This window comes from Anas acuta, chromosome 7 (assembly GCF_963932015.1).
Source record: "Anas acuta chromosome 7, bAnaAcu1.1, whole genome shotgun sequence".
NCBI lineage: Eukaryota > Metazoa > Chordata > Aves > Anseriformes > Anatidae > Anas > Anas acuta.
In genome coordinates, this window is record NC_088985.1 from 36,525,125 (window position 1) to 36,552,426 (window position 27,302).

The 27,302-nt window shown below is 38.8% G+C and overlaps 1 long non-coding RNA gene across 1 annotated transcript in view; it reads left to right on the forward strand.

Moving 5' to 3' along the window:
* LOC137859850 (uncharacterized) overlaps window positions 1-7,222 on the forward strand; it is a 22,094-nt gene extending 14,872 nt beyond the window's left edge. Inside the window, exon 2 of the long non-coding RNA XR_011098599.1 lies at window positions 5,967-7,222. This is a non-coding gene — a long non-coding RNA (uncharacterized lncRNA). The remainder of the gene's footprint in view (window positions 1-5,966) is intronic.
* The last annotated feature ends 20,080 nt before the right edge of the window (window positions 7,223-27,302 follow it).

The window sequence follows — 27,302 nt, forward strand, 5'->3', positions numbered from 1 at the left end:
ATTACTGTATGATATTTTTTGTTGTTGTTTTCGAATACGATCACCTAACTATTATGCGAAGCATTAGGACTGCAATAACAGTTTTAGCTGAAAATGGGACCAAAGTCACCAAAGAATTTTGTGGAGTATCTTATTTAATTACAGACTTCATCCTGCGACGGAGAACTTTCATATAGAGCAAAGCCCTCTGTAGCACCTTCTTTCCCTAACGTCTATATACTCTCATTTTCAGCTCTCGCCTTCTCTTTCTGAGCACTAATGCCCATTAATATCCAGAAAGTATCAGCTGTATTCAAAGTTTCAGTCTATTAAATCAATGAAAAATATATTGGATTTAATATGTTTGGCTTAGGAAATTTGTTTTGTCGGCTGCAGCCTACCGCAGATTGCTGGGAGCTTACCTCTGTTTGAATTAGAGGGTGCCGGCTCATGTGCAGCTCAGACATCGGCCCATAAGACCGTGAAGCGTGGCTGATTTTTGGAGAAACTACTAAGTAGTTTCTATAGTGATAATGATGTACTATGTGCACCTATTGGGAATATATAAAATTAGAGAGAATTTCTGTTTGCTTTGGTCCTCTTTCTAGAATAATTACAGTAACTGCCATTCATTCCCATTCTGTTACCCTGATTATTCTAGAATAACCTGGTTATTAAGGTTTAGTCGTGTTTAAGAACATACTGCAAAGTGACAACTTGTCATGTTGGTATTATCAATACTTTAAAATTTCCATACTAGTGACCCAATTTTCTCAAGATTCCTGAGTGTTTAATTTGGTGGAGAGAAGGAGGGAGGGAAGTAAATGATGCCTCTTGCTTTTCTCTATTCAAAGTAACCTTAATTTTCCATTCCTGAATAGATAGCTTTCCCTTAGCAACTAAAAAAAGAGTTGAAGCAATTACTTCTCACGACCCTAAACACACTCTCACATTGGAAATCCTTCTTCTTTCATCGAAAGCAGCGGGTAGCATTTTTAAGTTTCCCCCTGCCAGGGGCAGAAGTGCCCTTGCTAAATTCAGTGAATTATGGAAACAAGAAGTGCTGAGTGGCTGACTCCAAACCAGTTTCCCAGAATAGCACTTTGCAGCTTTAAAAAGCCCCCATGTTTAATGGAACATATTATCTTAAATAGCGCTTTTCCTCTGAGGCAAGATCTCTTCCACAGGGCAGGTGTACAATAGCAGGTATTTTCACTGCTATTTGAAATTTCCTCTGCTATTAGAAATTTCTCATCCAAAAGGACTTAAGTTTAACCAAACGAAGCACAGCACAAGCTCGGCACTGGTGAAGGTGCGTATAAAGCTGTCCAGAAGCACACTTAGCTGACGTACTGACAGATTGTGCAATTTTGCTGTGGTAATTACTCAATGGTTCAGCAAATGGTAACTAAATACTTTGGAAATCAAAATGTCTAATTGCAGGCGCACATATGGTACACCCCCATCCATTCCACAGAAGGTAATGTAACCAGCACACCCAAACCTTCCTTAATTCCTGCAGCTCAAAAGCCACCAGTGATACAGAACAGCCGTGCTTTGGAAGAGCATTTGGGGAAACAAGGTATAAATAAAAGATCCTTGGAAAGCCTGGTGTGCTACATGCGCATCGAGATCACAAACTGAGATTAAGCAAATTTTGTCAGTCTGGAGAAAGGTGCTAATGGTGTAGTGTTGCTATCTAGTGGTTATGAGGAAACCTCTTTGCTGAAAAAATGGGCCAAAGCTGAAAAATGGGCTTGGTTTTTGGTCTTCTCAGGCAGCACAAACACGTGCTGCAGCCACAGGAGGTTTTTAACACAGACAGTGCCTGTGCAGCCCCACACCTGGGTATGGCAGAGGAGTCCATGGCAGCAGCTCACCCACGCTGGTGACAGAAAGGTACCAAACTGGGCTTAAACCAGTGTTAAAACTAAGTTCCTGGTGCTTTTTTACCCCCAACCCGAAGTTCCAAGTCAGGCGGCCCGAAAGCAACTTACAAGGACAGCTCCAACCTTGCAGGGACTAAATGAACATCTTTCAGTGTCTGTTTTAGACGTATTTAATCTGAAGAATTATCAAAATCAGTTCCTAATACTCCTCCACCAAGTTTTTCTGCCACAGCTGAAGGGAAAATATATCTCCCTTTGTGCCTGCCACTGTGCTGCTCCACCTTGTGCAATTTCTGCGTCTCCTCTGATGGCAAAAGAAAGGAACATACACTTCAGTACATCAGCACCAGCACACACCTGCATCACACACCAGCCATTTGGGCTTACTGCTTTGGGCCAGCCCTTTATAAAGTCAGAGACAGCCTGAAAAAAAATCTGCTTCTCATTCCAGATAACACCTTAATTTACAAATGTTCAGATAGCTTTAATGTAGGAGGACTAAATGGAGTTAATTATTAATTAGGGTTCCTGAACCAGTTTCAGTCCTTTTCTTCCAAAAAAAAAAAAAAAAAAGTCATATGTTCTACATTTTGCAATTACTAGGCTAAAAACACACATTACTTACCACTCTTCTCAGAAGAAACCCAACCCCCAGTTATTCTGACTCTCCTCGGGATTAGGAGTTCTTCTTTTTATTTCTTGCTATTAATGCTTAGAAACTGTGAGGATATGTGATTAATGCAGGTAGTGTGACTTTGATATAGGACAAAGTAGCATTAATTGTATGATATACATTATTTTTAAAACAACTACATTGTCTTCATCTTGCATAATTATCTCTTTGTTGCTGTTAATCAGGATTTCCCAAAGTGGCGCACAATAAAAGGCATTAAGGTTTATGTCAGCAGATCCAAATCTGGAATCAAATCTATCTGTACCATCAGGTGCCCATTAGGCCAGTGGAATTGCACATTAAAGACACTCAGACAATACACATGGTTTTCTCTTGCAGTAACAGGGAGAAAGTAGAAATTGGAGCTCTTGGGCACTGAAGCCATACTTAGAAGCAGACAGTTCCTGACCAGTCCATTACAGACAAATGAACAGAGGGAAAACAAACCACTCTATGATTCTGTGAAAGAGACAAAGTATTCACCCGGGTCTTCCGTGCTTGTGACCAGTGCCTTTGCAAATTATCAAAATATCCTGCAAGCTTGAAAGTATCCTCAGGATTTTTCTTACTCAGAATGAAGTTTAGCCAAAACATCATTACACAGTTCTCTGTGAAATTAATAAATAAATAAGTAAATAAATAAATAAAAAGAATTCATGCTCTGCTGCATAGAAGGGGCTTCCAGAGTGGCAGCTGCTGCTGGTTGCTATTACAGCAAGACCCATTTCCTAGAGGAAGAATGAACACAGAAGTCCACATGGACACAGCCAGGGCTATGTGCAGGTTGTGAGTGAAATCAAAATTCACTAACTGTCAAAGTTTAAATAGTTTTATGGCAAAACATTTTCTGCATGCTACCAGCTATACTGAACATCTTCATGATGGAGCTACATGTGAATTTTTTCTAAGAAGCCCATTTCAGGGAGCCAAAAGCACATAGCCTTTGGTTCCTTAGTCCCCTGCTCTATTCCTTACCTTTTTCTTCCTTCTCCCTTTCAATCTCTTCCTCTTAAAAATATATATATATATATATTATTACTATTATTAAGATAAAAAGATCACCGAGGGATGTCGGGATCCTTACACTATCCATACCATCTCTCCAATGCCTGCCAGTCCTGCCTTTTTTTCTTTGTAAGAAACACTCTTTATGGGGTGGAAGGAGAACCCAATTAAGAATTTCCATCAATTTAGCCAAAAAAGCATCCTGCAAATGCTAGGCTGTGCTTCTCTCAGCATAAAACAGAGGAAGAAAGGAGCATGTGCTGGCCCTTGTCCTTCTGCAGTAGCGTGCAAAGCATGCAGTGAGGCAGTGCAAGGGCACAACACAGCACAGTTAGGGTGGGATGAAGAGCTTTTAAAAAAAAATGGGAGGCACATCAGTCCGAAGAAGAAAATGAGCCTTGAGCAGTGAAGTAAGAATGATAATACCAAGCACTTATGTTCAAAGCACTGTACAAATATTAACTAATTAATCCTCAAAGCCCGCTCTGGAGTAGATAAGCAAGTGTTATTATCCTCTTCTTGACAGGGAATCTGAGGCAGCAAGGTTAAGTGTCACGTCCAAGGCTACAGAGCAAAGCTTAAGAAGATGTTTTTAAGGGCATAAACACTTCCAAACCCCTATCCTGTGCTTACTCCAGGAGTCAAAGCCATGCTGGAAGTCAGTGGCAGGCAGCAAAGACAAAGGGTCTGAAGAGGAACCACCATCTTGGAGAAAGCCTAAAGACTTCTGCAACCAACTTATAATATGATTTTCACCCTTAGCACTCATAGTCTGGAATAGCCTTTTAACTTTGCCAAAGATGAGGTGGTGAAAAAACAGAAGAAAGAGGGTCAGAAGTTGCGTGGCATCACGCTTGGCCTCCATCTGCCATGTCCCCCCGCTGTCACCTTGAGGGTGTTTGGTTCCTCCTGTAGTACTGTGAAGATAAAGGTGGTGGTTAGCTTAAAGATCAACTGTGAAGGAAAGCAAATAAATAAATGTGTTAATAAGAAATTCTGAAAGAGGCTAACTCTTACTGACCCATGATGCTTTTGGAGGCTGTGACCCCAAAAGAGGGAGCTCCACCATCTTGGGAAGTGGAAGAGTTGTGTTTCCCATGAAATTCCAACCATCTTGTGCAGGTTTCCCAGCAGAAAATCAATTCTTGAGTGTTTTCAATTTGAAGCAAAAGAGGAAGAAGGGGTCTTTCTGGAACCTGACCCAGAAACTAAGTAACAATGGATCAAGGAACTCTAGTTTGACCCACTCCCCCTGAAAAAGGCTCGAGTTGGAAATGTTTCAGGCTTTGGCCAACCTCTCAAAAATAATAAAGATTCAGAAAAAAAGAAAAGAAAAGAAAAAAAAAAAAAGTATATAAAAAGGAGATTAGGAATAGGCAGCCAAGAAAACATTTTTTTTTTTTTTTTACAAAGAAAAAGTTTATAGGTCAAAAGTGTTTACTGTTCACAATATGGATTAGAGTGGAATTGCAGTGTATTCTGGAGGGAGCTGGGGGAAGGGAGCAAGAAAAGGAATTGTCTATGGTCTGTATTTGTTGCTCCAGTTCCTGTACTGACAGCTAAGGACCTTTGATTGTAAGATGAATTGTGGAGCAGGAGCTGCAGCTCTGTTTTTGGACATTGGTATTTTCACTAGCGCTTTTGACTTCAGGGAGCCCTTTCAGAGACGGGAATAGTGAGGTGGATGTAGAGCTCCCAGAAACAATAACAGGAACATTTGCCAATTAATCTATCACACACTGTAGCACAATTTACCTTTTACCCTTCCAATTCTGAAGAGTTACTATACAATTCAAATTTCAAATTGTTACTGGATGCAGCAAAAATGAGAGGATATGGGGGGAAAAAAGGGACACATCAATAACAGGACAATGCTTCTAATTTCCTGTACGGCTTCTTCTACGTGACCTTGTCGGTGAATCTGGTCACTATTTTCCCAATGCTCCTTTTAAATACCCGTTTGTATAACCCCTTCAGGCAGGTTCATCCACACTCCTTGGGATGCCCTGGGAAGGAGCAGGAGCACCTGCATGGTGCTGGGGGTGGATGTGCCCTGAGCCCCACACTCCCTCTCTCCCCCAAGCTCCAGGTCCCCTCGCACCTTTTCTAGGTACACCATAAATCTTTTTGGTAGAAGACTTGTGATGGAAATTTCAAAGTTATTATTTAACCCTATCCTTCAATTTCCTTAGTGTTCATAAGCATAAGCAAAAAAGTGATGTGTTTCCAGGTTTAACGAGCCATTTATAACTAATTACTGAAGCTTATTAAGTACAGCTTTGGCTTAGGCATTTTATCCCTACTTTTTCTCTACAGTATTCACCAAAATTTGGCTTCCTAAGAGGAACTAATTGAATTTCATGGTTTACACATTACTTGCACACTCTTTTTAATCCCCAGCTCTATTTTTTCTCTTACAGATTGTCCCGGAAGAAAGCCAAAACATTAACTTTGCATTCATCGTATAAATAAGGGTATTTTTAAAAATTCTATCTACAGACACACACACACACTGGGTTGGAGCCTTGTCTAACTCTTCGGTGCACTGCTGCAACTCCATTAAAACAGCAGCAACATGCTAGTATGGAAACTAATGTAAGATCTTCTATGGGTGATTATGGACAAACAGAATCAGATCAGCCAGATATTTGCATCCTTCCAGGGACAACTGGCAATCAGAAGATTGAGCTTGCTATTTATAGCAAATTTGAGGTGAGTTAACTGTTTGTTTAAATGCCCTTTGGAAAGCTTTCCTCCTCCAGCTCCTTCTCTGCCATCTTCTCAAAGATTATGGGTTCAACCAATCTGGAGCAGTTGCAGGCAGCATCTCTTCCCAAATGCTGCGGGCAGTCCTGGATCCAAGGCAGGAATTCATCTTTAACATAAACAGAATCAATATCTGACCTCAAGCTTGTGTCCCTGTAAGTACTTTCTAAATTACTGGTTTAGCAGCTTATAATGTCTGGGCAAAATGCCACCCAAGCAGGAAGACCAAGAAGCGGTGGAATATAACACAGCTAGCCACAATAAATGTGAATATTTGTGCATTGGAAGCACACAGATTTTGTGTTTGCAAGTGTATTTTTAAAGCGCAATGAGGAAAGCATGAAGCTGCAGTCCAGCTATTTCAAGGAGAAAAAGAGCGAGGAAGAATGTTCCAGGCAAATTTTTAGTAAAAGTGTGTGCAATGAAACAGTTCCAGCCCAAGGCATTTTTAGCAAGTCACAGCAGCATGCTGCTTGATCTTTACCACAACATTTCCTACAGACACAGTATGAGGAAGCTTGCCCGGACTTTCCAGAGGGCTGGGGAATGGAGATGACCTACTGCAAAGTTCAAGGAACAATTTCCAACACAACTGGAAACTTTTCCAGTGATCTTCCTCTCTTCTGTTAACCACATCTTGAAGACTGGAATTGCTATAAAGGAGTCTCCAAATATTTTGAAAGATATTAAAAAGCTATATAGTCTTCACATGCTTAGAAGTCTTGAGGAGAAAAACATTAAAAGAAACTCTCTTTTCAGTTGTAGAAACATTCAAAGGGTGTTCACTTGCTCGAGCATTTCAGTAAGTTTGAGGGACCATTGTCCTTAGACAAAACAAAGTAAATTGAGTAGCAGTCCATGAGAAAAAGGAGGAAAAAACAAAAACAAAACAAACAAACAAAAAAAAACAGTGGTAATACAGCTCACTATGACTTAATCTGCAATATCAAAAATGTAGAGGGATATTTTACTAATAATAACATATTTGTTTTTGCTAGTTTTTGTTTTGTTTTTCCCATAGGGACAGCCTGTGGGCTGGTGTGCAAATCAGCATTCCCAATGCAAATGAAAGCCAATTGCCACAGCCACTATTGGTTGGAAAAGAATTGTCTTGGAAATTTTTAACAAATGCAAAACAACATTTTTTCTCTCTAGCCGTCTGAAGAGCTGAGATGCACCACAATTCAAAAACAAATTTCAAAGCAAACAAACAAAGCTGGAGCAGCTACGCAGGCCTGGGAAAAAATCATCGCTTCCAGTTATATCTTGGCAAACGTGGAAGCACCAGAAGTTGCAGTCTCAGTGGAGGGAGTCTGGGGTTACCCCAGTGCTGGGGCGTTACTACCAATCCCACCTCGAGCAAAAGACTTACATGGGATTTAGGTGCATGGAGCTTGTATATGCCATCTGCACATGGGTGAATTGTATCCACAGTGACTGCCAAAACAAATAAATGAGGGGAAAAAATGAGAAAAACATATTCTGCTGCTTTCAATTCTATGAATACGGTGATACTTGTAAGGATAGGAGGTACCATGTTTCTAAGAGAAATACAGTTTTCAAACACGTCTGTCTTGTCGGTGTCTCCTGTGCAGGCAGAGCTTGCTGTCTTTGACAGTTCTGTTCCTAATTGTGTTGTTTTAATCTGAAAATTTACACCCTCCTGGTCAGGAAAAGAGAGAAAGTTGGAGACAAAAAACTGATCAACCTTAAGTTTGCTTTCCATGCATGTCTTATAATAAACAATAATGTATGCAGAGAATGCACTGCTAAGATTGCGTCCTGTGTTACTAATTCGATTTGCCAAGAACTGTTCTAAGGTTAATTTAAATAATATGCTTGAAAAACACATAATCCAACACATTTTATTTCTAATGCTATGTTATAAATATACTCTGATATGTTATGAAAGTTGCAAATAAAATATGCTTTCGTTTGCATTTACGGACTTAAGCTAAATTAAAGCATCAACTTTAATTAATTAAAAACTGACTCATTGTTCTCACTGCCTGATCTGTTTGGGGCAGGCAACAATGATTTTGCCTAATCTTCTCACTCAATATCAATTCCATCTCTGGAGAAAAAACAAGGTGTGTGCACTAAAAAGTATTGCAGAGAAGCAGAAAGAAATGTTCCTTGAAATACTTTAAGTGCTCTCTAGAGCCAAGAAGATTTGAGACACAGCAACAGGAATAGTTTAGCCAAAACTCTGCCTTCCACTTAGATAATTCACCCCAAAAGCATACAGCAAGAAAACATGGCTGTAATTAATAGGGTTTGTGAATGGGATTTGGTGGGGAAGGCAGCAGCACGTGCAGTATGGAGCTGTATGTTTTTACATACTCCACAGATCCCCACCTCTGAGTGTGAAAAGTGCACAATGGAAGAATAAAACTTTATTAAATATGGCCTTAGGCAGTAGTGCAAGGTTAACTGTGTGGCTTAATCATGCTTATTACTAAGAGTAGCTGGGCCGGAGAGGAGAGGTATGACTGTGAACATCAGAGAGCCCAAGCGGTGCTGGATCCTGCCCCTTCCCTAGGGATTTTGTTGGTCTGCAAGGAGAGGAGGCACAGAAACATGGCAGGAACACTGACTCTCAAAAAGCCCATAATTCATGAAAACAGAGAGATTTTATGATTCAAGCACTGTAACATACCGATGCAGTGATATCTTACCAGGTGTTGGTGAGCACCGCCTGCAAAGCTTCAGTGCTCCAAGGGGTGGACTCGGCTGGGGCACGCACTCAGTGGGACACAGCAGGTTGGTGTGATCGCAGGAGATGTGGGACTGGGAAACATCTCGCTGGTCTCCTTTCAACTTCTGTCCCTGGCATAGTTACGGAATCAAAATGAAATAACTGGTGGAAGAAATTGATAAAAAGGCATCCTCGCTTCCTCATGGCTGCCCACTCAAACCTCTCTTGTCCACCTCTGTAGGATGAGGCAACCTAAATCATTGCTTTAGGATGGACGAAATGGTCACCAAAGCTCTTCCTAGAGATGCAAAATAGACTAGAAATCTCAGAAAAGCTTTTTTTTTTTTTTTTTTTTTTGAACAATTTGAGCCCACTGTATTCACTGTATTCAAAAGATTATTATTATTTGTTTATTTTTCAGGAAAACAGAATGTTCTGGTGTGATTTCTTCTATCCCTAATTATAAGCAATGCAAAATTAAAAAATTTAAAAAAAAAAATCAAGCTGAGTTTAATTGCTGCTTTGTATCTGAGTTGTAATGAGGCACAGAGAAGGGCATCAGGAGGGGAGCAGCCACTTCAGGACCAGTGTGGGGCTACAGTGGTCGCAGGAGCCCCCAGACCATGGCCCCCAGCTTCCTCCTCCCCCACTGCACTGAGGTGTAAGACGTGATCTCAATTTGTGGCAATGAAAGAGGAAAGGCTTTTTTAAATAGGTTTGTAGCACTGAGGGACTGCTGATACCAATATCCTACTATAAACCACTGCTGCATCCCCCCTTCGCTAAGGCAACCTTTCATTAATTGAGAAAGTATGAGCTCATTAAGCAATTCTGTTCCAAAGTTTCTGTAGTTGAAAAGCCAGTGAATTTCCCCAGGTTCTCAAAACCTCTTTCAAAAACAGCCAAGTTCCTCTATATTCCTCTTTAAACAAATAAGGTTAGCTACCCTTTTGCCATTCACAATTCAACATTCACACTAAATTAATTTTTCCAAAAGTAATTCAAATAAAAGCTTTGCTGCTGCTACCCTTTTCAGAGCTACAAGATTGAATAAGGCATCTGAATAAAATTGTGTATTACAGCCTTCTTTAATATTTAAGCATGACATTCATTGATTTGTTTCTTGTTTTCTGCAAACCTTGACAACATGATAAAATAAATCATAAGAAGAAAATATAGTGGTAACATCTTTTATGGACTTCACATAGTCATCAATCTCAAGCTGTGAGTGAATTATCAGTGCAGCAAAAAGATCTATGTTTTAAGAGCTCCAATAGCATACTAGCTAGAGGTTTTTCACAAGCAAACTCAAGGCGAGTGACTGATAAGCATCATTATTGTTTTCTGAGAGTCTAGTTTATAGTGTGTTGTGGAGGTGTTGGCATATATGTTTCAGAAGGAAAGGTTTGATCAATTCTAAGTAGACATCTACTAACATATAAAAAATATAACAAGGGTTCCTGCTGAGCAGCATTAAAGTACCTATTGCACCATGTCAGCATGACAGGCCCCATGTTGTGTTTTTGATTATATTTAATATAGAATTAACCTTTCTTAATGTAACATATTGTGCATGCAATGTGAGTGAAAAATATTTATTTTGACCTAAACAAATATCATCCTTATTTAGGTTTTAAGAAATACTTCTTTATTTTCAATTTATAAAACTTCCCCTCATAAAATCATCACAGCCCCAACCCGATAGAAAGGAAAAAGAGGTTTTTGCTTGTACTTTGTGAGCCACAGAGAGAGGAAGCCTTCGGCCTCGGGAGCAGCCTGCAGCACCAGTGGCAGGGCAGCAGAGGTGGATGGAAGCACTGCGGTGTTGTCAGAATAACCCAGGTGCCTGCACCCTCGCCTGGTGTTTGGAGCTCGGATGTCAGCGGGGCGATGGGGAGGCACGTCCCCAAAAAGTGCCATCCTTCTGCCTGTGCAATAATAGGGCTGAGGGGATGGTCGGGAATAATCAGCTGCTGCGAAGACAAATGTGGAAAGAGCAAATTAATTCAATGGGATAAGCCCGTTCACTTGCAGGAGCTGACACCACTGCATAATGAGGTTATGTAAAGGTATCATCGTTTTGCTGTGAAAAATGCCACTCCTGAAAGTAACTCTTTCAACAGACTTACAAATGTTTTATATCTGGTAAATGGGCTAATGAAAGCTTTAGGTTTAGAAAGCAGTAGCCTAGGGATTGTAAGAGTAAATATTAAGATGTTTTCTGACAAGCTGAATATATGTGGTTTCCCACAAAATCCCACAGTGCTTTGCACTCCATAAATATCACTCCTCTTCCCTCACAACTTTTACTATATGAAATATGATACCACGGTCCACTAAAACATAGCCGTACTTTCATTGGTCTTGAGTCTCAGGCACACATTTATTTACATAGGTTGAACACTATTCATCACCCTTGTAATTAATGCAGTCAATTGTGAGGGTGTGAAGTATTTCCTTTGCCATCCCATGGTGCAGCAGGACACCATACTCTTAGCAGAGAGCATTGCTGCAATTTCTGAAATTAAAATACTACTACTAATAATAATGATAACAATAAGAATCTTTTGTACTTTTGTGTTGGCCATACGTAGGCAAATTCACTGGGTCCAATCTTCAAGCACGTTTTCAGGGTAATGTAAGAAAGAATGGCTGGACAGTGGCCTGCCAGATTTGGCCAGGCAAGGGTGCTTTGAATTATGGTTGTTCCAGGATGAAATTACTGTCACTGGAGGTGTCAGTCCTGCAACCTCAACCTTGGGCAACAATATGGACTGGAAAATGAGACACGTTGACTACCTCCATGTGACTCAAGACTGGGGAAGAACTGTAAAAAGAAAGTATTACATACATTTTCTTCTTTTATTTAAGAAGCTTCCCAAAAGTTCAGCTTGAAGCAGAGCTCTCCCTAGATCTCTTAAGGTTCTCAGAGCAAGGCCTGCTCAGTAGTGAAATGCAGAATCTCGGCTTACATCCACGCTCTGCAAAATGCTTAACTTGGTAAGTGGGGAGGTTGTCTTGTAAATTCAATTTTTCTTGTAATTTAATACTGCACCAGAGGTCTTACTTGATGGAAAAGAAGCTCTGTGCTCCTGGAGAGTTTTACAAATATGTAAATATTACACCAAGACTACCCCTGCTAATTAAATATGGCATTTTACACGAGCATATTGTTTCCAGTCTCAACATTCTGGCTTATATCTATCAACAGTAATTACATCCTATCTTTTTAAATTCTTTGCTGGTTTAATTTGCCAAATTATTCTACCTCACTTCCTGTCCCAAAGTTCCACATGATGCCGGTGGCACCCTCTGCTACCTGGAGGGAGGCAGGAGCTCCACTGAGGATGGGCTGGCTCCTGCACACTGTCACTGGGTTAGTGCAGTAAGTGCTGAATGAGTCATAACAGCCTGAGTTTACCTATGTTATTTATAATTTTTCATAGCAGCTGCATTTTCCTCAAATGTGTATAATTCATAATGAAGGTAATTCATAGTGTTAAACCTGGAAAATATTCTGCTCCCAATTGTCCTCATACCTACTTGAGATGAAGGGCCTAATAACCTTACTGAAGTAAACAAAAAGTCATTGAAACCATCAGACTATGCAAAAGAAACATAAGAAATCAGCATCTGGTTAATCCAAAAATGTTTAATTGAATGAACATGCTCAAGGCACAGGACAGTTCAGAAGATCCAGGTCTGGTAACCAGGTTTAAGCTCAAAATTATTAACTTCCTGTTATTTGGAAATTAAATTTAAATGGATCAACTGTCTTGGTCCAGGTCTTAGGAGCAAGCAACAGCACCACAAACAAGGGAAACTCTTTCAAGTCCAAGAGGGGTTCCACTGTTAATGAAGATAAAGTAGGGACAGCATATGAGAGAAGTGAGCTGCAGTTTAATATACTTATCCTATGAATATTTCTATAAAATTTGTTCAAGTTTTTTAGTAAAACGTATTGAATAGAAATGGAATATTTATTTTCAATACCAGCTTTTAGCTACCAAGATTCTATTAAAATTATACTGGGGAAAAAAATTAAAGATATGTATCTTGCTAATAAAAATGCACTTTTGTGATAGATGTTGCAGAAGCAGAACCCCCTGTAAATTAGGTCACTTCTACAGTAAACCATCTTCTGAACTCCTTTGTGAGAATTATGTAGGAAACAGATTTTCTTTTCAAATCTTAATATAAAACCTGGAAAAAGAACAAGTATTCTACCTTATTCACATTCATAAAAAATCATAATGTAGCATCAATATTCACTTAATAAAGAGACCATTTACACTGCTGGTCTACTGTTCTTTTGTTTGCCAGGGCTGATTTTTTTTTTTTTTAATCATATGGAAGAGTTGGTGCAGCAACATCTGTGACTTGTCAGTCATTTAATTAACCAAAGAAAAGCTAGCTATTCATTTTATTTCTGTATATGTTAATGCTAAAAACTAATAGAAAACAGCTAGTAAATTGTCCTCTGCATATATTGGACACAGCAACAATTACTCTGGCAGAGAAGATATAATAAAAGAGGAAATTTTAATAGTATTCTTATTCTATTTATTCTCAAGGGCTTCTGTTTCAAGGTACTGTAGAAATTAACAATTATTTCTTTTCATTGTTTTTGATGATCTTTTTCTATTATGGCCCTATCCAACTTAAAATAAAATATAATTTGAACTTTCATTTTTGTATTAAATTCTATGGCATCTTGAGATTTACTTTCTGGCTGGTTATGGGGAGGTCCCAGCAAGGTTCAGAAAAATAAGCAGAAACCATTTCTTCCTGCTGGTCAGACAGCTGGTTAAGGCATGTCAGTTATTAGTACAATCAAGATAACTCAGCTTAAACCAAGAACTTTCACATAATAAAATAATTTGCTTTCCTAGTGTTCATTTTATTGACAAATATGTCTTTCCCATATTTTCTGAATGTCTGTCATATGATATGTCTAAATACTTGCTATTGCTCTGCTATATAAAGCAATTAACTGACTTTATACAGCAAATTGTCAAAGGATTTCCCCAGAAAGCTTGGGGAAATCTAACATACGGAACTTTTCTCCAATTTATTGACATGCTACAATGGTGAAAAAAGTAGGACATCAATAAACAGCTTTAGCTGGAAAACTGGAATCTGATTATAAGTATTGGGAGCTGGAGACCAAAGTCTCAATTAAAATATATGGCATAGCTTTATTTTAAAATAGAGAAGTGATATATTTTAATGGGGAAGATACAAAGCTTAGGAAAATGTAAGCAATCAGACACACAGAGCTTTACATTTGGATTCCCATTAAGCCAGCCCACTAGTCTATTTGAATTGCATCCAGGTTCGGATCCTCCCTTCAGACCCTTCTTCTGGTCTCGGAAGCTGAGGCCCAGTGCAGGGGAAGTGTTGGTAGGCTTTGTGTAGGCAGCCGCCTCACCTCTCTTCCAAGGGCACGTCAGTGAGAGTGATGTGTGAGGGGAGAGCTGGAGCACAAGTCGACATAAAACATCTCAGGACTGGCCCTGGGTGGGCTCTCCACCCATAAGGAAAGACCTTCTACTTCCTGCATAGCCCAAACTCCCTAAAACACCAAGTTTCAAAATTTTGGCCTAAGAAAATCAGTAGAAGGTTAACCATCTAGGTTCTGCATAGTAAATATAGATTAGGACTGAAATAGCCTGCACAAGAAAGTAGACTAAATAGTTCAGTGAATTGTCAATTTACTAAAATAGGCTGAAATCTCCCAAACATATTATTAACTTATCAGAATCCCAACACAATGCACTAATAGACTAAAAATATAGGAAATCAAAGATTCTACAGTCTCAACTAAAAAGGAAAATTTATACACACACACAAAATTATGTTTTATAGCTACTAGAAAGAGATGAGATGTAACAAGAAGTTAATATTTTATGAAGTGAAGAAAAGTTTCTTTCCTGCATCATAGGTTCACTATTTTTTTACAAAAATAGCATGTGATACAATGCCATTGGTATCTCACCTACAGCACTGAGACATGAGGCAAGAACTGCTGAACCTTGCTGCTTAGAGCTGTTGTAACAACAAATTGTCTACTTACACACAGCTCTTATGCCTGTATAACTTCATTTTTTTCAACACCTTTTTCTTATCCTTCCTGTCTTGTTACCACTGATCATTACACTCATTTGTACCTTATTTTTGTCAAGTTTTGTGCTTGTTTTTACTTCCTGTCTATATGAAAGGCACAGTAGTGTCTTGATCCTGATATAATATACGCAACAAATAAAGAGAAAAGAGGAAGAAATAACCAAATGATCTGCATATCTTCCTTTGCAAGTACACATCTTTGCTGAAATGCATCTGTACGTGTCAGAAGCCTGGTGCCTCCTCCAATGTATTGTTAATATTCTGGTTATCATGCAAGAAGTCATTGATGAACAAGTTTAAGCAGTGTGCAAACAACGTTACCTGCTGAGAAGTGTTAAGGTACCTATCATACCATGTCAACTTGACAGGCCTCATGTTGTGTTTCTGATTATGTTTAGTCATATAAAATTAAGTTTTCCTAATGTAACGTGTTGGGTATGCAACGTGGACAAAACAATATTTATTTAGGCTAAAACCTATTTGTATTCAGATTTACTAATGAGAATCACAATATGATCAAAATCCCCGACTCATTTAACGCATTTATGGAGTGACAGGGCTCGAGTGCCTCAAGCCTTAATCCATGCACGAGGTGATAAAGCAGGAGGGTTTTATACCTAGGAGGTTCCTAGGTATTTGTTACAGTGAGAAGTAAAATCCCAGTGACACAGGCCAAAGCAAAAACCATAGCAGTTGATTTGGTAATGTATTCTCTTTACTCAAATTTAGTGACTAAAAGTCTGATAGCCATCAAAATGGCTTTGTTCACCAACTCCCTATTTTAGACTTTAAAAAAAACCTATATCTATATTGTAAAATGTCTAAACCAACCAGAAAACGATATCAGCAGTTGCAGGCAGAGCTTTTACTTCCCCGTGGTTCTTTATCAGTGCAAATTTAAGGTTCAGTGACCCATTCTTAACCCACTAGCTGTTGGACAAAGGATCAGGATTTGTTAATTATTATAAAAGCCAGGGGTGGAGGAGGCTTCATAATTAAAATCCCAGAATGTAACTCCTTATTCAGTCCTTAGTTTGAGACTAAATTTCTGTATGAATTTAGGGGAAATAAATCAAATTTAAAAAAAAAAAAAAAAAAAAGGAGAGAGAGAGAGACAAGAAGTTCAGAAGTTTGACTATAAAGAAAACAGGAAGTATAAAAGGAGTGCAATTACCAAATTCAATAAAAGAAGGGGGTGGCAAAAATGCCTTTTTTATTAATGCTTCTACCAGTGAAAGTGTTGATGCTTGAAAGCTGAAATTTGGCATGGAACAGCTCCTAAGCTTTATAATAGAGGAAACAAAATGACTGATTTATGGGCACTTGAAATTTGCTTCCCATACGAGCTCATTAATGGCTAAATTGTTCTTGTGCAGCAACATGCAGTGGGCACGGGTTGTTCTGACCATCCTTCCATGTGGCCCCTCTGAATTTCCAGCACCACCTAAGACTGTGTGCACCTCAGCATGGGCAAAATCATAATTCATTTTTGCTTTAGGTAAAACAAAATTCTTAAATACTAATACAAATAGTAGGCAGGGTAAATGTGCCTAGATACCTCTGCATATTTAAAGAGTGGCTAAGGCAGATGACAATTTCCTTTATGACCAAGACCTCCAGCACCACTTTTCTAAGAAAAAGTTGCATTGTTTATCATTGGATTGTGATGACAGAAAAATGACTGGTTGTTGTCACTTGAAATGATTGTGAAATTAAAGTAATTCAAAATTTACACACATCTAAAACATTACTGGAAATAAATGGCTCTGCTCTGAAATCAGCATCCAAGTAACTTAAAACAATGATGACATACAAGTTTCTGGTTTGTGTTGCAATTACTGTGTACAACTCTGCTTTCAGTGTGGCTTGTGATGTTGCATGGAACAGACTGGAAATTAAATCCATGCCTAATGTGCTTAGCTTCTGAAGTGAAATAAAAGAGCGTGAGTTGGACTCTCCAGTCACTGCCGTCCTGCATCATCTGTATGCTGGATACAAAAGAGTATGCATGCACCGTTTTGTTCTGGGGCATTGAAAATTGCTTATTTTAACATATGATGGCTCTAATTTGCCCTGAGTGGATCTGTACAGGAAGGAGTAACAGTGAGTTACTCAGTCAGTGCTGAGAAGCACCTAGCTTCTCCTTACGGCTTGGCTAGCATATCTCACTCCTGTCTTGCGATAACTCAGGTGCTCCAAGGCAAGAGCCCTCTGGACCAGAGTACCAATCACATTGCCCTACAGTTTTGCAATCTTACAAGTTCCTTTTTAAAGAAAAAGCAGGAAGTATTCAAAACTTTGCAAAGTAGAATTTGGAAGTCCACAATCAGTGAAAGAGACACTTTGTAAAATTACCTATTTCTGGACATGAAAATAGAACTCAGCAAATTAGTGCTTTGAGTCGTACTGGGATAGATGTGCTGTAAGAGAAGAGATCTTCATTATTTATCCTAACAGCTCAATAGAGATACTTGTGAGAGTTTATCTTGTGATCCTGATTCCAGTCATCAGGAAAATAACAAATATTTGAGTCAGGTTCACAGTCAAGTAGAAGATATATGCCCTACATTGTCGCATTTAAGCAAGTGACCCACTAGTGAGAGTTAGGACAGGTGTTTCAATTCAGGGCTGCAGGACAATTATGAGCAAATTGTGTTGTATCATCTCATGCCAAAGAGTAGAAGCTTCTAGTGGTCTCCTTTGAAGGAGATGGCAATTTACGAAGTCAAATTAATAATTTTTTGAAACTTTCTAATGGGATGGTAATGACTAGGGACCCTCCTGTATTCATTTTCCCTTCATCTGTGTTTGGTGGAAGTACACAAGAGTGCACAGCGATATTACCTGCACTAATGTGAACAGAGCTCAATTCACAAGAGAATAGGTGCACAAATGTGGGTGCACACAAGTGTAAGCCCCAATTCAAGAATGTGTCCCTGGTTGCCTGAAGGAAAAAAAATAAAAAAGACACTCCTGGCAAGTTGAGAATGCATTATCTTAGTAATATAACTGGGAGATACCAGAGGAATTTTCAGTATCAAATATTTGTACACTGGTCCAGTTTATTAAAATCAAATATTGACCATTCAGTTCTTAAATATTTTAAATAATTTATTCTAAATATTTTGATACTGAAGTAAATTAATGCTAAAGCATTTCTTTGTTTGTGCCAAATCAGTGCTTCCCAGTAGGAAGTTAGTCCATCTTTGCAAGCAAGCTTTCATTCTCAGTAGGCAGTCCATTTCTGTAGAGTGCCATTAAGTTAATTTCAAAAAGAACCAGTAAAGGTATATGGAGCAGGCAGTAATAGCATGGAAAATATCCAAAATTACTAGACCCCAGCAACAGAACTTAGATGCCATTTTCATGCACTAATAATTTGTAGTTTACATATTGAAGGTATCTATAAACTGACTACTTCCTTGGTTAAGTCTTGCAGGTAATTGCAAATATGTTGTTAGTGCTGTACCTTTCCCATCTGAAAACAGCATCTCTAAGAATAAGAACAGAAAGCACATTTTTCAGGTCATTATCAATAAGTGATATAGGGTTTCTGTATCAACCAAAATACAAAATTTTCTTGTGATCAAACTATAAAAATGCAGCAATTTTAAAGATAAATTTCATAACTAGAAATTGTAACATTCTGCGCGTTATTGTCTTTCACTGAAATGAATTTCAGTCTTAATAATGTGTATTTGATGAATATGTTTAGGTACATCCATGGAAAATAATATGTTTCAAATCATAAAAATCTTTCAGAACTACCTTTTATTTTGGCTGAGAAATGTAATGCATGGAAAGAACAGGATAAACAGGACAACAATATTTGCTCTTGGGTGTAATCCAAAGTATTAGAAGTAGGACACAGAATTTTCTCTTTCTTCACAGGTTTTCTTGAAGAATTCAGTACTGTCACATTATTACAGTCCCCAAACCTACTGTTTGAACTGCTTTCATACAAAAAGCTGTTATAAAAATTAGGACGGATTTAAGCAGAAGATTAAACAAGGTTGAGCCTCAGACAAAGCCCTGAGGCCCCTGATAGCCTGATGGTGGTGACACTGGGACAATGGACACAGGCGTTTTGCTCCAACGAAGCCAGGGGAGAAGCAGCTGCCTCAAAAGATGAAGAGAGGACTTGGTCTTACCCTGGTAAAGCCAAACTCCCAGTGGTTCCATTGCTCTCTGCATCAGGATTTATATTTAAGACAGTCATTTTCGCACAGAAAGCTCTAAGCATGGGTAATAACAGAATATGACCAACCACAAAAGCTCACATACCTCATTTATAACAATCAATCAGTTGGTACCATTTCTTCACTCACAGAATTTACATTCCACAGTTCAATTCATAATTTAAGAATGTGTAAGATTTGAGTCTGATATTCTTTAAACTTATCCATGTGTGTCCTGGTGGATGTTCGGGGCCCTGGAATCATTCTTACAAATTCTGTTGCAAACAGAAATTCTTGTGCCTCCCTACGGGACCACATTTTTTCTGGAAATTACAATCGTGGACCAAGATCAATGATGAAATGTGTTATTTATTTATCTTTTGTGGAAACCATTGGGATCTGGTAAACCAAAAAACTGCCTCAAGCCCACTGAAGCGGCATCGCTTGGAATACTTGGAAAGAAAAGTTAGAAAGTGTGTGAGAGACTGAGATCATCACTAGCAAAATGAGCAGTTTCCACCCATTTAACTGTAGTCCAGGTTTCACCAGCCTTGCCAAGTAGAGATCTTACAGTTGGCGTAACAGGCAGGTGGTGGTAATTGCATAGTTGGGCCAGCTTGCCTGCTAGGAACATTACAAACTTGATTTTTGTCATGACAGCAGAAGCCAGCACAACAAATTAGGAAATGCAGTCTGAAACCCCAGGACAGCTTTGCTGTTACCCCTTTCCCCTACCCCCACCCAACCCCCCCCCCCCCCAAAAAAAAAAAAGAACAGATATTCAATCATTCAATGAGAATATTACTCAGAAGAGAGGATATTAATAAGCCAATCAATTTTTGCATTGACCATCTGAGGGAAGCTCAGAACAAAACAAACAAAACAAAACAAAACAAAACAAACAAACAAACAAAAAAAACCAGTTTTTGCCCAGTATTCTAAAAACATATATTGATTTGCAGAAGGTGAAAGGTTTATACCAAGTATCTTGGATTTGTTCTTATATATAGCAGCCTTGATGACTTTGATAAGGCTGGGCATCACCAGAAATTTGTAGGTATCTAATTTGTCTGTATCCAAAAAACAGTTAAAGAAAAGTTCATTCTTTTCCAAACCAAAGGAACTTTTATATATGTGTGTGTGTGTGTGTGTGTGTGTGTGTATTTGGCAAGAGAAAGTGTCCCTCTGCCACTGGCCAACCCTGACCCACTCTTCCCAGGGCACAGCGGGGTGAAAGGATGCAAAGACTAAGAACAGCAGTAGTAAGTCATAACCCTCCCATAGGGATACCCCATAGGCAGTGGAGGAAATGTAGTAAGTACAACTAAAATTGGATTTAATAATTGCCATTAATAAAGGGGCAAGTGTGTACCACCAGTTACTGTGCTGTCGGCAAAATGAATTGCTCAAGGCACATTAGCAGTATATTAGTTAACACATGCACAGTGAGTGATTACACTAACTAAATAGTAAATATCTAGACTATATGACAATTGCTCCTTTAAAAAAAAACATTTAGATATTAGTGATAATGACTATTGACTTGCACAATATAAAATAAATCAAGACTAATAGATCTATTTCTTAATCTCTAAAATGTTTTTGATTGGTCTTTTTATTTTTTCTATTGGTAAATGAAAGAATGATGTCATACAGCAGCATTAAGTACTATTAAACAGACCATAACTAACATTAGCTGCATAAATTATACATAAGCTGACACTTTTATGCAGTTTGTGAAGAATTGCTTCATGGGTTATGCAATCTTTTCCAAAACAAGTTCCAAAGAATAACATCACTAGTTATGTTTCATAGCTACAAATTGGTAACTGAATTAGCATTCATTTATTAAGTTTACATAGAGAGCTCCTCTAATTCAAATGCTTGCAGATTATAATTTATTTTTATCTGAGGTATAATTTTTCATATCTTGTTTTTGCCAAAGTCAATATAACGTGAGCCAAACTCAGTTTCCAGTTCACCATTTGTACCCTCCTATTCTTGGCTACTTACCTAGATGAGTCTTTTCTAGCTGGGAAGGTAAATAAATGAACGTGGTTCACCAAAAAAAAAAATCTTTTGTGAAATTCTGATTTTCAGTGTGATTTCTGAGTTAACATTGACAGGTTTAGGATTTTATGATACAATCCTACTCGTGCAAGTTGAAAGGAAGGAAGGAGGGAAGGAGGGAAGGAGGGAAGGAGGGAAGGAGGGAAGGAGGGAAGGAGGGAAGGAGGGAAGGAGGGAAGGAGGGAAGGAGGGAGGGAGGGAAGGAAGGAAGGAAGGAAGGAAGGAAGGAAGGAAGGAAGGAAGGAAGGAAGGAAGGAAGGAAGGAAGGAAGGAAGGAAGGAAGGAAGGAAGGAAGGAAGGAAGGAAGAAAGAAAGAAAGAAAGAAAGAAAGAAAGAAAGAAAGAAAGAAAGAAAGAAAGAAAGAAAGAAAGAAAGAAAGAAAGAAAGAAAGAAAGAGAAAGAAAATAATGGAAGAGAGAATCATAGAATCACTTACCTGAGCATCTTATCTGTCAGGAGGAAGAGGCTGAATATAATGTTTTTTAAGAACCTGTTTTATTTCTCCTATCCCAATATAATCTGCAAGTCAAATACTGGCACAGGTGTTGGGTGGGACAATATGAAAAGACTCTTCTCCATAAATAGACTCCATGAAAGTAACAAATGATACTTGCCTTCTGGGACAGAGGCTGTTGTAGCTCTTAAGAGTTAATAGTAACATAGAGAAGATTATAAGAGACTGACATAATAATCACATGGAATGTTACTAAACAGGAAAAAGAAAGTGAGGAAGTAGAATATAGATAAAAAGATAAAAGAGCAGCAGGCAGTGGAAAGTTAAACAGCAAGAAAATTGTACTTTTGATGAAACTGCATGAAACTGAAAGACAGTGAAAAAATGCATCTAATCTGGATAAGATATGGAAAGAAACAACTGACATTGTCATATATGAATGTAGAGACACTGAAAAAAAATGAGTCAAAGGAGACAAAATTATTTTCATGGGATGATCAAAGGTAACGAAAGCACAGTGGGGCTGCAGCTGTGTCTGCAATACAAATACGGGCAGATGTTCCTCGCTTGCCATAGGTACATGGGTAATGTGCCAGGATAACAAGCATTGTGGTGGACATTTCAGAAACCAGAGGACAATTAAGGAGGGAGGAACCACTGAGATAACCAAGGAACTTGCTGCAGTCACCACAAGCAGATTTAGATGATTCAAAAGTTTAATGATGATAGAGAAAAGTTGCTGTGAGCAGTTTTTGTGGGAACTTTAAAATTCCTGTCTCAAAAAGAAATAGCATTTCTAACAGATGTATTAAGTGAAAAAGGTCCTCGCTAAACAGAGGGTGAAACAATAAGCAGTGGCACAAATATGAATTTGTCCTTCATAGTTAAGGACTGTATAGAACCAGCCATGGAGAATTTCCTCAGATCAAGTTGATTTATCTTAAATTAAATGGAAAGACAAATAAAGTCATGCAAGTTTACATTTCCTGTTGCAAAAGGGGAAACATTATTAAACACATGAAATTGGCTGGGCTGCAGAGCTCAGAGATGTGGATGTGGAGGGAAGCCGGACTCCTGAAGCTGCAAAATAGACCCAGAAACTCCAGGCATGAGCTGCCTGAGAGATTATAGATGCTTTTCAGGACAGAAAATGGTATGTAGCCAAATAAATAAGGGGAAAAAAATAGAAAACCTTCCCAGGGCAAGGGCACCAACACTATGGAGTGCCAAGACCAACCTCTGCTACCAGTGACATGGTCAAGTTCAGTAAGGAGCAGTGAAGGGAGAACTGAGAACTGAGACAGTGATCCCCATGTTCCAGGGTCCTATGTGATTATTGTGAAACAAGATGGTCAGTTGTATTGAACAGTCACTCCAGGGCTGCAGATCCACTGCTGTACAGTCCATTTTCTATTTGTTCCAGATCATTCCAGATGTGTTTTGTTTGTTTGTTTGTTTTTGTTTCGTTTTGTTTGCTCTTTTGTTGTTGTTGTTGTTTTTTCTTTCACCAGACTCTGATAATCAATTTCTTAAAATTGGAGAGAGAGAAAAAGTACTGGAGAATAAATCCATCCTAATTTATTGCAAAAACATCTAACCAACTTTCTTTTTGTCAATGAATCCGCCGAAACATATATTTTATGTGACTACATTCTGATTTCTGAATGCCTTGGACAAGGTTAGAGCAAGTAAGACCAAGGTGCAGAAGTAACTAGGTGAGGTTCTTTGACCTGTGGTATGCAGGAAGTCAGGCTACACAGCCAGGAGTGATTGAACAGTTTGGATCTATTAAATCTGAGACTGTTAAACATGGCTGAAGTTTGAACTGCACTGAAAATCATTACAGAGTATGTCTTGCATGGATTGAAGGGGGAGAGGGAAATGAAATATATAAAAAAAAATCATGACTGAAATTCCTCTTTAACCTCAAAAACCTTTAAAGTTTTTCACAGAGCCTAACAATACCTCACCTTTTGTCTGATTTAATGCATGTTCCTTCAGATTGACCAGGTCCAGCAGAGGTCTTGCTTCTACCCAGAAAATTTCTGTAAAACAGCTAGGGATGTTTCAATCTAATGAAAACAGCAGTCTCCAAAGCAATGTGGTTAGCATTAGGAAAATAAATTTTCAAGTTTAAAAGACTTAAAAACAAACAAACAAACAAAAAGAACTAGTTTCATCAAAAAAAAAAAAAAAAAAAGCTGGAGATATATATGAAAAGTTGATCCCTTGAATTCTTTCTGTTGATTTTCTACCTTCTGTCCATTGCAGATTCAGCTGTCACAGCAAAAATGCGTTGATATCTTTTAGGCTGTTACTGAAAAAATAATTATAAATCTGACAAATACTACAAAAAAATGAATTTAACTATTCTGCTTCTCTATTTCACTAATTCAGGGCTGGACTTCAAAACCTGGTGGGACTACTTAGAGAAGGCAGTAGGATTATTTTCCTTCAAGAAGAAAACCAAAGACATAAAATACACAAAGTTATGTTGAGAGGACTTCAAGATATGAAATAGAAAATGCTATATAACACTGCTCCAGAAATGAGTACTTATAAAAAAAGGTGGGTTTCGTTGTTGTTGTTTGTTTTGTTTTGTCTCTTGTAGATGCCATCTAATCCAATTGATTAGATCATCCAGGGTTCTAAATGAAACCCAGAAATCCCTCTCTTTATCAGAGCTGGAGAGTACACCATGCAGGGTCCCAGCTGGGTCTGTCCTGGATCCAGCACTATTCAATATTTCATTAACAACTTGGATGACAGAGTAGAGAGTATACTTTGGATGACACTAAACTGGGAGAGACTACAAGTATGATTTTGGAGCAAGCATTCTAATAATGACATTTAATAAAGAGGTGTAAAGCACTATATATAGGAAGAAAAATCAAATTCATGAATAAAATGGTAGAGGTATGCAGAAAGTGACCTGGAGGTTGCAGAAGACCCCAAAGTGTTTATGAGACAACAAATACAGTGCTGTTATAAAATGGCAAAGAACTTTCTCAGATCTCGGCAGAGCACCGTTAAAGCCTTAATGAAAATAAAATGCCCATTTTTTGGCATTAGCATTTAATGAAGAGATGAAGGAAAACTGGGAAAAAGTACAGAGAAAAATAGTAAGAAATAATAAAAATAAACATTAAATATTTTAGAAAATGCTGTGGTGAGTTTGTCTAGGCTAGAAAAAGGAAGGCGGACACAATGCTGTTTTTATTTTAAATGCATTAATGTGCACATATATGAAAACATGTATATGTAAATCATTATTTAAAATAAGGTGACAAGCACTTTTTTTCCATGTCAACACAGGGCTGGACAAGAAGTAACAGGTTTCAACTTGCAGGAAGGGAGGTTTTCTATCTGAAAGGATAATTAGGCACTGGAGCAAATTACCAAGGGAGGCTGTGAAACTCACTGGCAATTTTTAAGAACGGATTAGACATACATCTGCCAACACTCATGTAATTTTAGTTGGTTCAGGTCCAGAGCACAGAAAGAGAAGGGGCCAGCTCCATTCTGCCTGGCGGGAGAGACACCTAACTCTGGGAACAAGCCATCCTGGGAACCGCCAAAGGGCCATTTAAAGGGCCTTAAAGTATTAACTTCTGTATAGTGCAGACCCAGAGGTGACTACATGCCTCATCTGGGCGTTGCAGTTGGCTGGAATGAATTGTTAGTACCTTCCAGTGCAGAATTCAACCTAATATCCCCTCCATCCCAGCAGCTTCTTAGGGCTTCCCGATATATTGAATTACGTACCATAAATGAGAATCAATGCCCAACACAGAGCATAATGTGGACATCCAGGGTATACAGATCTTATTTCTGCATATGTCTTTTTATTGAATGCACAATTCTGCACCCAAAGCACAGGTCCAGGGCCAATATACTCTAACAGACAATGGTATGAAACTCAAGACCTTCAGGCCATCTCAACTATCTGCATAATACTCAGTAGTCAACTGAAAATACGATTCTAAAAAATAGAAGTGGTTATATATCTAAAAATAATATGGATTTTGTCATAACAACTGTATCAAGGTGCCTACACTATCTCTAGCTGTTGAGCAAATCCACTGCTAAGCATTCCCCACAGGATTCCTTGGCAGGATGCCATAAAGAAACTTTCAAACCTTTCCTCCTTTTTTTATAATTTTGCCTCTACTTCACTGTAACCCAAAATAACAGGCATCAGGGGCATATCTCCTAAATAATAGTTAGGGCTTAAAATGTCTGTCCAGGAATTCTGCCCTTTACTAGCAGACTAAATGCTCCTACATGGTCTCCTCCCTGGCCACACTCACGCCCATCTGCTCGCATGGCTTTGTGCCTGCAGCAGGTCGGTGTGCCAGCTTCACTAGGTCAGGGCTGCCAAGCTGTGACAGCAGTAGATGGACAACCTGCTTCATGCTGCCATGCTTTCTTTTCCAAAATCAGCCCTCTTTAGAGCAGCTTCCTGCATCAAGTATCAGGTAGCAAGCGGAAAGTACCTGAAGGATGGAGAAAGGAAAACATAAAAGGTTTGGGGGTATTTGCCTTTTCCAAAAAAGCAGGCTTCTAGGAAACATATAAAGCCCATTTGGGATATAAGATATTATAAAAATATTGCCCATAGGAACTCTCTGAAAGCAAACCTTTGGCAGTGTTTCAGTAGTTGCATTAGGCAACCCTTAAGCAAAAGTATTCCTCCTAGCTCTTCCGGGCAGGGACTTTCTCTTATTTGTGTGTGAAGTGCCTTTCTTACTTAAGGCTAATTAATAAACAAACAGTATTGACAAAACAGATATCATCCAGAATGAGGTCAACACAGGGAGTGCATGACACACAAGGTGGGTGCTCATTAGCAGCCGTCCCAGCTCAGTCTGGCTCCAAGCACATCTCCTGCTCTTCCAGTTAAGGTGAAGGTGGGGTGTTTCAGCTTTTGCACAAAAAGCAGGATTTCAGAGTGTGTTGGGGTATGCTCAGGCATAGTCTCACCCTCAGTGAGGTTAGCGAGGACTAGGGATGAGGTCAGTAAAAAGGAAGGATACTCCCCTCCAGGACCCTCATCTTTTCTTCTCCAGACAGCTCCTGCGAGCCTCAGAGCTTCACCAAACATGTAGGTCATGAGGGATCCTAGCAGGGCACAGAGGAGCAAAAGCATTTTTTCATTAACTCTTTTTTTTATTATTATTATTAAATTAATTAATTAGAACCAGTGTGGTGTAAGTGGTTTTCACCAGTACAGAAAAGGGACTTGATATCAGAACCTGTGTAAATGGCCCTGACTAGGAGCAAAACAATAGCTCTGCACAAGGTATCAAAAAAGGGAGCCAATAAAGACATTTTGAGATTTCAGAGCATAAATCACTGTCAGGAGGCAAGGGCATGTTTTCCTGGTGTAAATACCAGGAGTAGTTAGTGTTCTGCTCCTACACCTGAACATCAGCTAATTTTTCATGTTAAATGCTATGGAAAT